Here is a 12424-nt window from a genome sequence, read left to right on the forward strand (position 1 = left end):
CAGATGCGTCTGTTTGTGAAAGAACATATCTTTTTGAAAAGGTCCGATGGTAGCTCTATAAATAGAAGTACTTCCAACAAAGTGGATATAGAAAAATCTGCAAGTATATTCTTGGCTTGTTGCATCCTGAAGAAGATTGTTTGTATTTCCCCCATTTGTATACGGGCAATATATTCTTTAAGGAAATTCGTTCTTATGCCTCAAGCCTTCTTTAATTTTGTTTTCAATTATTATTTTTCTAACAATCTTAGAGAAGATACTTTGCTATGGAGAAAATTCTGTCCACTGTTGAAAATCCAAAAGAGATCATCAAACACGACCGTTTTGATTGATCAAACATTACTCGCTGGAAGGACAAGATGATTTTCTTACTGACTGATTTGAAAATCTTTTATGTACTTGATCAGCAATTGCTTGCATTGCTAGATCCCACACAAGAGGATTCTCAAGATGTGAAAGCAAAGAGGAAGAAATGTGAAGATGATGAACTACTCTGACGAGGACATATTTTGAATACATTAATAGATCGTCTCTATGATCTGTATCAAAATTTGAAGTTTCCAAGGGAAATATGGACGGCATTGCAAACTGCTTATGTAATGACCCGGCCAGTTATTTTGAGTGTTGTAGCCCCGTTTCCCTATTTTCCTGATTATTCTGTGCTCAATCATTGTTATGTGACTTGCCGGGGTGGTTGATTTGGTTCCGAAGTTGTTTCGGAATGAGTTGGGGTACTTAGTCCCAAGGTTAGAAGCCTAAGTTAAAAGAGTTGATCAGATGTTGACTTATATGTAAATAGCTCTGGATTAGAGTTTTGACGGTTTCGATAGCTCCGTAGGATAATTTTGGACTTAGGAGTGTGTCCGGATAGTAATTTGGAGGTCCATAAGTGATTTTGGTTTGAAATGGCGAAAGGTGAAAAATTAGAAGTTTGGAAAGTTGAGATGTTTGACCGATAGTGGACTTTGTGGTTACCAAGCTCGAAATTTGGTTTCGGAAGTTGGAATAGTTCTGTTATGTCCTTTAGGACTTGTGTTCAAAATTTGAGGTCAATCAGAGTTGATTTGATAGGTTTTGGCATCGATCGTAGAAGTTAGAATTCCTTAGTTTTCATTAGGCTTGAATTGGGGTGCGAATCGTATTTTTATTATGGTTTGAGGCCTCGACTAAGTTCGTATCGTATTTTAGGACTTGTTGGTATAATTGGTTAAGATTTCGGGGGCCTCGGGAATGATTTGGATGGGAATCGGATTGAATTTGTGGACTTAGAAGTGCTGAAGCTAGGATTTATCGATGTGACCGCACCTGCGAGGGATTGGTCACAGATGTGATCTCACAGAAGCAAGCTGGGAGTCACAAGTGCGGGCCTAAAGGGAGTTGGCCAGTTGTCACAGGTGCGAGGTGTATGCCGCATCTGTGAGCCTACAAATGTGTATTTGGTTCCGCAGAAGTGGAGGGTGAGCTAGGATTGGATGTCCGCAGAAGCGGACATTGTTGCGTAGTAGTGCGTCCACAAAATCGGGCTTTAGACCACAGAATATATGGGGTGGAGTTTAAGCGAGCTCCACAGATGCGGAAAATCGACCGCAGGAGCGGTATCGCAGAAGCGGAGAAATGGCCGCAGGAGCGAAAGGCCTGGAAAAACTTAAGTTCGAAGGGTTTGAAGTTTTTCTCATTTTATTCTTTGCAAGCTCGGAGTAAGGCGATTTTTGAGAGGGGTTTCGAGTATCTTTTTGAGGTAAGCCACTTTTGGTCATTTTTATTCAATAACATTGATTACCCATTGAATTTCCCTCCTAGTTTATGTATTTTTAAGGTGGAACTTTGAGAGTTTTGGGCTAAGGATTGGAAAGTTAAATTTGGGGATTTGAGTGATGATTTGGCGTTAGAATTTGGTAAATTTGGTATAGTTGGACTCGTGGTTGAATGGGTGTTCGAATTTTATAAATTTGTTGGGTTCCGAGACGTAGACCCGGGGTTGGCTCTTTCGAGTTGACTTTTTGACTTTTGATTAAGAACTTAGCATTTTCATATGGAATTGATTTCTATGGCTCGTGTTGATTGTATCAAATTGTTTGTGGATAGATTCGAGGCGTTTGGAGGCCGATTCGCGAGGCAAGGGCTTATTGGAGTATAGATCTGCATGGTTTGAGGTAAGTAACACTTCTAAACTTGGCTCTAAAGGTACGAATCCCTGAATTATGTGTTATGTGGTTGGTGTTGAGGTGACGCACATGCTGAGTGACGCACGTGTGGGCATGCACCATAGAAATTGTGATCCGGTTGTTTCTGTGGTACTGTGTAGTCATCATACCTTGTAGCCATTCATGCGATCTCTATGTGTTAGAGTAATTGAGCTACCGATTCATATTACCATGTTAGGCTATATGTTTATCCTATTAAGACCCACTATGGTCAGTTCAGTTGTTGAATTTTTTGCTTAGATGATAAATTTGTACTCGGTCACATTTATTATTTGTATATCATATCTCAGTCTCTATTACTATTATTGTTGTGTTATATATCATTGTTTGGGATAATTGGCATGAGATTTGTGAGCCCGAGAGACTGGAGAGATTGATGACTGAGTTGGGGCCTGAGATCCGGGCTGTGAGTGAGATTTGTGGAATGGGTTGCACGCCCAAACAAGCTTTATGGCTATATGTGGATCGAGTTGCACGCCGCAACAAGCCTTATAGCTATATGTAGATCGGGTTGCACGCCGCAACAGGCGTTATGGCTACATATGGATTGGGTTGCGTGACGCAACATGCTTCGTGGCTATACATGGATCGGGCTGCATGCCGCAACAGGCATCGTACACTGCTGAGTGACTAAGTGTGATGAGGGAGAATTGAAACAGTCAGATTGAGTGCTCTGAGAGTGTGAGTACGTGAGGTTTTCATTGTGCTGCATCACATATGGTATTCTTATTAGTATATAGATATAGAGATGTCATATTCCTCATATCAGTCGCACTGAGCATATTTTATATGTGTTGAATTTAACTGTTAAACCTGGAAGCATGTCTACAATTTATGTACTGTTAAACTCTGTATTTGTATTGTATTGGTTTAGCTCGTCACTACTTTCAGCCCAAAGGTTAGACTTGTTACTTATTAAGTTGGTTGTACTCATGCTACACTCTGCACTTCGTGTGCAGATCCAGGTATTTTTGGGCATAGTGGTTGGTGATCTTGGAGTTTTACTTGTTCAGAGATTATCGAGGTAGCTGCTTTGGCTTCCGCAGACCTTGACTCCCCTCCTATATCTCTTAGCTTTACTTATACTATTTTACCTTCTTAGAAAGTGTTTCAGACTATGTTATTTTATAGATACAAATGTACTTAGTGACACCCAATTTTGGAAAAAATTGTATTCGAGTCGCAGTTATCCATATCGGCTATTTATGAGTGTTATTACTGTTGAACTTACTTCATCTTATTTTTAATATAAAATGCCTAGTTTATTGTGATTGTAGGCTTGTTTAGTTTTGTGATACGCGCCATCACGACATGTTGAGTTTTGGGTCGTGACAAGTTGGTATCAGAGCCTAGGTTACATAGGTCTCACGAGTCATGAGCAGGTTTAGTGGAGTCTTGCAGATCGGTACGAAGACGTCTATAGTTATCTTCGAGAGGTTGCTGAACCCTTAGGAAAACATCACTTTCTTGTGATCGTGTCTTGCAAATTTGTTGATTCTGGGAACTAAACTTCTATATTTCTATTATGATCTGTGAGGAGATGAGCTATCGAATCAGGTAGAAAGCCACCAGTACAACCGGCTAGGGCCACGAGAGGCCGAGTCCATGGTAGAGGCTGAGGTGCAGCTCGTATAGCAGTTAGAGCAGCACATGTAGACCCACCAGTTGCTCCAGCTAAGGAGTAAGTTCCATATGTGGTTGACCCGGTGGGACCAGCTCAGGCACCAGTTGTGCCCATCGTGATTCCAGGCCTTCAGGAGGCTATGGCCCAGATATTGACTATGTGCAATAGTATTGCTCAGGCAGCTTCAGTTCCAGCTGTGCCAGCAACTTCTCAGGCCGGGGGAGGTGCTCAAACTCCCGCCGCCCGTACTCCAGAGCATGTGATGTAGGCACTTCAGATATCGGGGGTATTACCAGCCCAACCGGTTGTTGTTGCTCAGACCCAGGTAGGTTCCGTTATGAGTGATGAGTAGAAGAAAAGATTAGAGAAGTTTGGGAGGCTCAAGCCTCCAACATTTAGTGGGTCTGAGTCTGAGGATGCTCATGACTTATTGGATAGGTTCCAGCAGATTCTTTGCACGACGGGTATTCTGGAGACTAGTGGGGTCTCATTTACTACTTTTCAGCTAATTGGGGCAGCCTTTAGGTGATGGGAGGACTATGAGCGGAGCAGGCCAGCCAATGTTGCACACTTTCATGGCACAAGTTCTTCGTTCTCTTCTTGGAGAAGTTTGTGCCACCAACCCGCAGGGAGGAGTTGCGTAGGCAGTTTCAGCAGCTACGCCAGGAGGGCATGTCTGTGACCCAGTACTAGATGAGATTTTTAGAGTTGGATCGTCATGCAATCTGGTTGGTTCCCACATAGAGGGAGAGGATTAGGAGGTTCATTGATGGTCTCCACTATCAGTTACATTTTGTTATGACTAGGGAGAATGTATCGGATGCTAGGTTCGACGAGGTGGTTGATATTGCTTGATGACTAGAGTTGGTCCGTAGTTAGGAGCGTGAGGAGAGGGAGGCCAAGAGTCCTCGTCGTTCAGCCGGTTTCAGCGGTGTTCCTTCTGGGGACAGTTCTACCATAGTAGGGGTCGTCCTTAATGGCCCGCTCAGATGGCTCATCAGGTTCATCGTGGTGCATCAGCTAGCGATAGTTCATACAGTGCTCGCCCGAGCAGTCATCTCTCAGTGCTCTCCCAGCTTAGAGCTTATCTCATGCTCATTCAGTTCAAGTTTCATCTGCACCAGGTTCTTCTAGCAGGTATTATAGTTCTCGGGGTCCGATGTAGTTCCCACCACCATTTGTGGATCGGGGTCCGATATAGTTCTCGGGGTCCGAGGTAGTTCCTAATCTCCTGGGAGGTCCAATTCAATAGAGAGGTCAGGCTACGACTTCTACACCAGTCACTTCACCACCCGCACAGTCAGCTTGGGGTGGGGCTCAGGCAGCTAGAGGTCGCCCTAGAGGGGGAGGCTGATCAGGTGGCGGTCAGGCTCAATTCTATGCTATTCCTGACAGGCCAGAGGCCGTTACTTCAAACACAGTGATCAAAGGTATTGTCTCAGTATGCCCCAGGGATGCTTTTGTCGCGCCCCTTTTTCTCGCGAAAATGGGCTTCGACGTGTGACAACTCTTTTGGATGGGAGATAGAGTGTTAGAAGTAAGAAAAGTTTCCACCTAACGATTTTTACAGTGCGTTAGGGCGCCTATTACGCAGATAACTCTGTTTGACTAGTCAACACCACCAAAGATCGGGTAAAGGCTCAAAATACCTCAAAGAGAAGGTGTTAGGCACTCTTCGAGGTCAACAACTCTGGGTCCCGGCCGAACTTAAGACTATGTGGATTATAATTAGGCGAGACGATCAAATAAATAAAGAGAATAAAAGTTAAAAGAGTTTCATTATAACACAATGAGAATTGGTACAAATCTTAAGGACTACAAGGATACAACTATAACGGTCTATATTAGATGACAAAGTGAATAAAGGAAAGAGGGGTCCTATGTTTTTTAGCCTAAAGGATCACCTCGTGCAACATAAATAATACTTCGCAACTCCTTTTAGATAAGAATTGCTCATATTATTCAGGGGCAAAGACTATTATCTCCTGCTACCCGATTACTATGTTAAAGTTGTTTACCTAAAGCGTTCTAATTCAGTTCTAAGTCATGTCTTATGCGTGCACTACCAGTCCCATTCCTATAGTCCACGAGGCTTTGGACCTCTATTTGGGGTGGTTCTAGACTTACTTAGGCTGCTAAAAAATGAAAAAACTGGGCGACAGTCAAAACAAATAGGATTGCAGATAAAGACAATAAATGGCTCAAGTTGGCCTCCACGTGTAAGCAACAAATGCATGCAGGCAGATTTTACATTAGGCAGTAGATAATCCCAGAATTGAGGCCAATTAGAGTCATTAAGACCTATAGACATGGTTTCTATGCGACTTTGATTTTAAGCGCACAAGCAGTGTTGATTATATTGGAACAATGAATTTATAGATTATAGGTGTTACAAATCCTATAGGCATAATCTCTAAATGAGGCAATAAATCCGTTTGAAAGCTTGAAATAATTACCCGCGTTTGATTTTATTAGCATACTTTCTAGGCGAATAACAACATCCTATAGGCAGGATTTCTAAGAGTTGGCAATTGAAACTGATTCTATAATACTTTGTCCCTATAGGCATATTTTCTAGGCGATGAATATGATAGAAATAACAATAACAATAGCTAATTAATCAATTAAGATCCTATAGACATGATATCTAGATGAGGATCAGTAGGACATAAGTTAATAATAATCCTATAGGCATGGTATCTAATGAATATGCTACAGTTACGCAAATTTAGCAAACAGTTGTTGATACTGATTTCCTATAGACATGTTGTCTAATAATGCAAAGTAGTAGGCGAAGTAAAACAGGTTGAGTGTGTGATTCCCTATAGGCATGGTTTCTACTAGTGTACATGGAAACTAAATAGCATATATGACATGTTTAATAAAATAACAAGTAAGTCATGTAAATCCTATAGGCATGTTTTTCTACCCTTTTATGCGAACATTAGAATATACCCATTTCTCTAATTTTACTAACACCCCAATTGCTTGTTATTACAAATTATTACAGGCCCAAAGAATATAAATATAAATATTACACGTGAATAAGGCTACAGGCCCAAGAGCAGGCCTGAAAAATGAAGATAACCCAGCGTTGTCTGGGCCTTCAACAAGCTCAATTTCCACAAATAGCATGCCCAGGTCCAAACATCTCTCAAACAGGAGACTATGTCCATCGGCATAGCCCAAAGTTACAAAGAAACTCATGCCAGGCCAAACAGTCACAAATTGACCACATGAGCCAAGTAAATTATCGAATCACACAAAAATGAATTAAGCAACCCCGTTTACAGATTCAACAAACATAATAAGAGAGGCAAGCTAAGTGTCAGAGACATCTTAAGTTCCACCAGCAAAGAGGGTGGCCAAAGGACCCCAAATCCTAGTGTGTCAGAGTTCACAGGAGTCTCAAATGGACTCCCAAGCAGTGCTCACACTAGGGAGGTCAATAGAGAGAGTTTTGGTAGCCTTGGCTTTCAGCCGGCCAAGAGCGATAGATTCAGAATAATATAGATAACAGATGAGAGTGAGAGAACAGTGATTAAGTGATAGAAATTGAAGAGGTGCACTTGTACTTTTAGAAGCAGACATAGCAGAGTTGATTAAACATATAACATACTAGTTAATAGAATCAACAAGACTTAGAAAACAAGTTGGTATTACAGGTTCAAACACTTAGCAAGAGATAGCACATTGGCAGGAAAACATATTGAGAGTTAGGGAATCGGGTTTTCTGATATCAACATATAAGGGTGCACAATGCCACACAAATTCAGAATAGAGGATTAACCTAAAGGATTTCAAATGTTAGTCTAGTACAATGAAAGTTCTAGCATGACAGTTCTAGTAATGTCCCAGATAGCATATCAACATACTCATGGTACAACTTGGCCAATATCATGAAAAACTTAATATGATGGGGAATAGATCATAGTACAGAAACTTATGGAATAAAACGGGGTAGATTAGCTACTCATTAACATACATAAGAGGAAAATGGGATGTTTATCTAAAATCTTAGGTGGTGCTGAAGATCAGGATTACAAATAGCAAGGAAGCAGTATTACAACATAAAACCCATATAGTTGTGGCTAGTATACAAAGAACAGTCGATTAAACACAAGACTCATCACTAAATGATTCATTCAAAGTAGAGGGAGGTTTTCATAGAGTTTTAGTAGTATACAAAGCAACGCATGAAGGGGATTCTATAACTAACAACAGATAGTCATGACAGTCAGATTTAAAAGAACACATAAGATAGACATGCAATGAATCTCAAAACTAAAACATGTTCAGATGCAAGAAAAATAAGAGGTACAAAACGGATTCCAAAAGAGAACAAGGAAATTCAACATAGAAGTGCAGGATATAGTGAAGAACACATATTATCCTAACACAAACTAAGAACAAACTGGAATCTATCACATGTACTAAAATGCATTCAACTATCAAAGAATAAAGAATGACAGGGGAGTATTATAGCAGTGCAATATCAAGGATTCACAACTAACAAAGGAGTTAAATCATGCTCACAGAATTTTAAACGTCTTTAATACCTAGAACATATAGAGATATACAGAAGGAAAAATATTGAACATTGCCAGAGTTAAAGGCACTAACCAGTAGCAATGCCAGCAAAAGAATAAAGATTTTAGGATACTGGTAGCAAGACCCCAAATCTTCGATGCTTCAAAGTTCACAAGAGCCTCGTAAGGGCCCCGAGCAGTGCTTACACCGGAGGAGGTTGATAATATTATGGCCTTGGCTTTCAGCCGGCCTAAGAGCCAAGTGTTTCAGAGAAGTTGAACGAGTGAGGAAAATATATTGAGTGCAATAGAAGTGAGAACTTTTTTCTCTCCTTCAAAAGGGAATTGGGGATGGGTTTATATAATGTTCAGTTAACCAAATCAGAAAAGGAAAACATCAATCGAATCACAAAAATAAGGAAAGAGTAACATGCGGAAACGATTTTGAATCGGATTAGGAGAAAACCCAAAAAACCCTAGTTGACAAAAATCAAAGATTGGCCGAGGATCTTGGTGAATCGGACCCATATAGCCTTGCTATAAATGTATATAGACGAAATATCGTCTGGATCCCTACGATTAACACCGATTCCCTTGATTCAAAGATTTGTACTTGTCAAAATAGAGTAAGTACTGTGTAATACCCTAAAGAAGCAACCAGTAGCGAAGTAACATAAGTATGGTAAGTAAATAATGGGTGAATCCCATTGTTAACGGGATTAGGAGAGGGATTGGTGAAGGGCGGCTATTAGGATTCTTCAGAGAAAAAGGGGGAGGGGGGATTGAGGGGTTCAAAGGCGGCGAAAATGGGAAAATGGAACTAGGGTTAGGGTGATGGGATATAAGGAAGGTGGGAGAATTATTATGGGCCGTTGATCATTTGAGATCAACGGCCAGGATTTAAATGGGAGTGGGGCCGGTTCAAAACGGGTCGCGACCGGATTTATTAAGAGGGTTGTTTGGTTTGGCTGATGAATGGTGTAATGGAGATAGGCCAGCTGCTTTAGGCCTGGTTTTGGTCCGAAATTAGCCTAAAATTGGGCTAAGAGTTAAATACACAAAATTATTTTAAATAAAAATAATTAATAAGTAATAAAATATTACTTATGCAATAAAATGACTGAAAATAATAACTTAACTTTTATAAAACAAAAATGCTATTGTAGCATGAATAATAATTGTAATTATGCATAACATATAGGCTATTATTACAAAATTACGTAAATAACTAAAATATATATATATATATATATAATTATATAAAATAATGTCAAATATTTTGAAACATGTACGTGAGTGTAAAATAACAAATTTGGATAATTACACTATTGTAAATAATTTAAGAGAATAATTAGTAAATATTAAAGTAATTTAAATGTAAGAAAAAATCAATTTTTTAAAAGATTTAAGATTATAAAAAGAATTATAGAAAATGCTTGTATAAATCTTGTAAATTAAGTAATGATGCAAAAATGATATTTTGAAAGTAGATATACTTATTTGAAAAATATGAGGGCAAAATTGGGTATCAACAGCTTCCCCTCTTTACTCAGGAATGATGGAAGATTTGTCGGGTAAAGAAAAATGATAACCAATTTTGGCTGAATTGAGTGGGAATGATGTGATTTGAAAAATGGGGTTGAACCCTGGTTCCTGAGTTGCCTACATATCTCTGGTGTTACGGGAATCAGGCCGTGTGTAGTTATGGATCCAACGGCGAACGAAACCGATGGAGTTGTGATAAGAATGGTCACATGTTTCGAAAAGGTTCTTTTGGGTAGGATATTGTTGTAAGTAACGGACAATTTTAGATGGGGTCATGAATGCGAATTTTGGATGTTACGAGTGTATGAGGTAAATGTTCGAACCATCGTAGAGTAAAAGGTAGTCAATTGCTAGTAGTCGGTTATGTTTGAAGCAATCGAAGGATGCGAATGCTGTGGACGGAAACCGGAACGAAGATTGCTCCCGTTTGCAGGACAATTACCTCCTGAATTACCTAAAAAACTTAAAACACGGTGCATGCAAATATATATGGGTTATTTAAAAGTGATGCAGATTCCCTTTGCACCATGAAGGTTGTCTTTGGACGGTGAGGATGATGTCCTTAGACCATGATGTCCTGGGCCATGAAACGTATGATAAGGGATTCGCAGGTCATGAAATGGTGTCCTCGGGATATGAGAATGGTGCCTCTGGACTATGACGCCTTTGAATAATGATGTGCAGTATCGAGAGATCCTCAGGCCATGGAATGGTGTCTCCCGGCTATGAGGATGGTGCCTTCGGACTATGACGCCTTCAGACAAGATGGCGATGTTTCAGCCCATGAAATGCAAGGATATGGCAGTATCGATCGTTTAATAAAAGAAACAAATGATGCTTAGTTATATGCGAGGACGGGACAAGACAAGGCTTAGTCTTGTATGAGATAAGGGTAGTGTTTAGCCCGATGCAAAGAAAGGAGACAATGCTTCGTCTAATGCAGGAAAAGACAGTGCTTAGTCTTGTGCAATTACAGAGGCAATGCTTAGCCTCATGCAAGAAGTGGAGACAGTGCTTAGTCTCATGCAAAGGAAGGGAGACAAGGCTTAGCCTCATGAAGGAATGGAGACAATGCTTAGCCTCATGTAAAGAAAGGCAGTGTTTAGCCTTATGCAATTATGGAGGCAATGCCTAGCCTCATGCAAGGAAAGGAGACAATTCTTAGTCTCATGCAAAGAATGGAGACAATGCTTAGTCTCATGAAATGAGAGGCAGTGCTTAACCTTATGCAATTTCGGAGGCAATGCTTAACCTCATGCAAGGAAAGGAGGCAATGCTTAGTCTCATGCAGGCATTGCTTAGCCTTATGCAATTATGGAGGAAATGCTTAGCCTCATGTGGGAAGTGGAGACAATGCTTAGTCTCATGCAGGCAGTGCTTAGCCTTATCCAATTATAGAGGCAATTCTTAGCCTTATGGAGGGAATGGAGACAATGCTTAGTCTCATGCAAGGAAAGACAATTCTTAGCCTTATGCAATTACGGAGTCAATGCTTAGCTTCACACAAGAAGTGGAAACAATGCTTAGTCTCGTGCAAAGGAAGGGAGACAAGGCTTAGTCTCATGCAAAGGAAAGGCAGTGCTTAGCATTATGCAATTACAGAGGCAATTCTTAGCCTCATGCAAGAAAGGGAGACAATGCTAGTCTCATGCGGGGAAAGGCAATGCTTAGCCTTATGCAATTATTGAGGCAATACTTAGCCTTATGCAAGAAAGGGAGACAAAACTTAGTCTCATGCAAAGGAAAAGCAGTGCTTATCCTTATGCAAGAAAAGCGATGAGTGACAGTGAGAGATTGAAGTATCTCTTAGCTGGATGTGTTTACATTTGGTAATTTGTCATCATGAAGGTAGTGATTTGATATGCGTATGTATTTGCAAATATTGCTGTTTTATCGTGCCTGCATTCAAAAAAAAATCGTGAGCTTTGCGGGGGGAAGGTCGGTTCGTGCTCTTGACTCCTTGCTTTGCCTTCACTCTTGTCTTGCAGTCCTGTTTGAGTTACCCTTGGTAGCTTTCGACTGTCATGGAAACAAAGTTTTCAAAAAATATGTATGCATTTGACAAATTATTTGCAAAAATATAGTTGCTTGAAATGTATTGTAGTATGTGAGATCAAATAATTTAGATGGATCGGTGACTATGACACATTTAGAGACATTTCAACTCCTTATTTTTAGAATTTTGAGGGTCTTCAAAATTCTTCCCCAGTTTAAATGCATACTTCTGACAATGTTTTTTGGCTGTTCCGCAGATGACGAAGTTAGTTGAACTTGTGATCTTGCCCTAGTTTCTGATCATGGGAAAATGAAGATTTTATTAAGATGTGACAGAACCCACAGGGCTGCCTATATATCCCCTCTTAAATGGGAATCAGGTCAAGCGTAGTTCAGTTACATCAAGTGAAGAAGTGCGAACAATCCTAAACATAGTATCTTTTGACTGCATCTGAGTTGATAGGTTTCGGCCAAATCTCTCCGTCCATTTATTCAAGTATAAGTTCTCCTCCCGTCAGTACCCGATG

This window comes from Nicotiana tomentosiformis, chromosome 12 (genome assembly GCF_000390325.3).
Source record: "Nicotiana tomentosiformis chromosome 12, ASM39032v3, whole genome shotgun sequence".
Taxonomy (NCBI): Eukaryota; Viridiplantae; Streptophyta; class Magnoliopsida; order Solanales; family Solanaceae; genus Nicotiana; species Nicotiana tomentosiformis.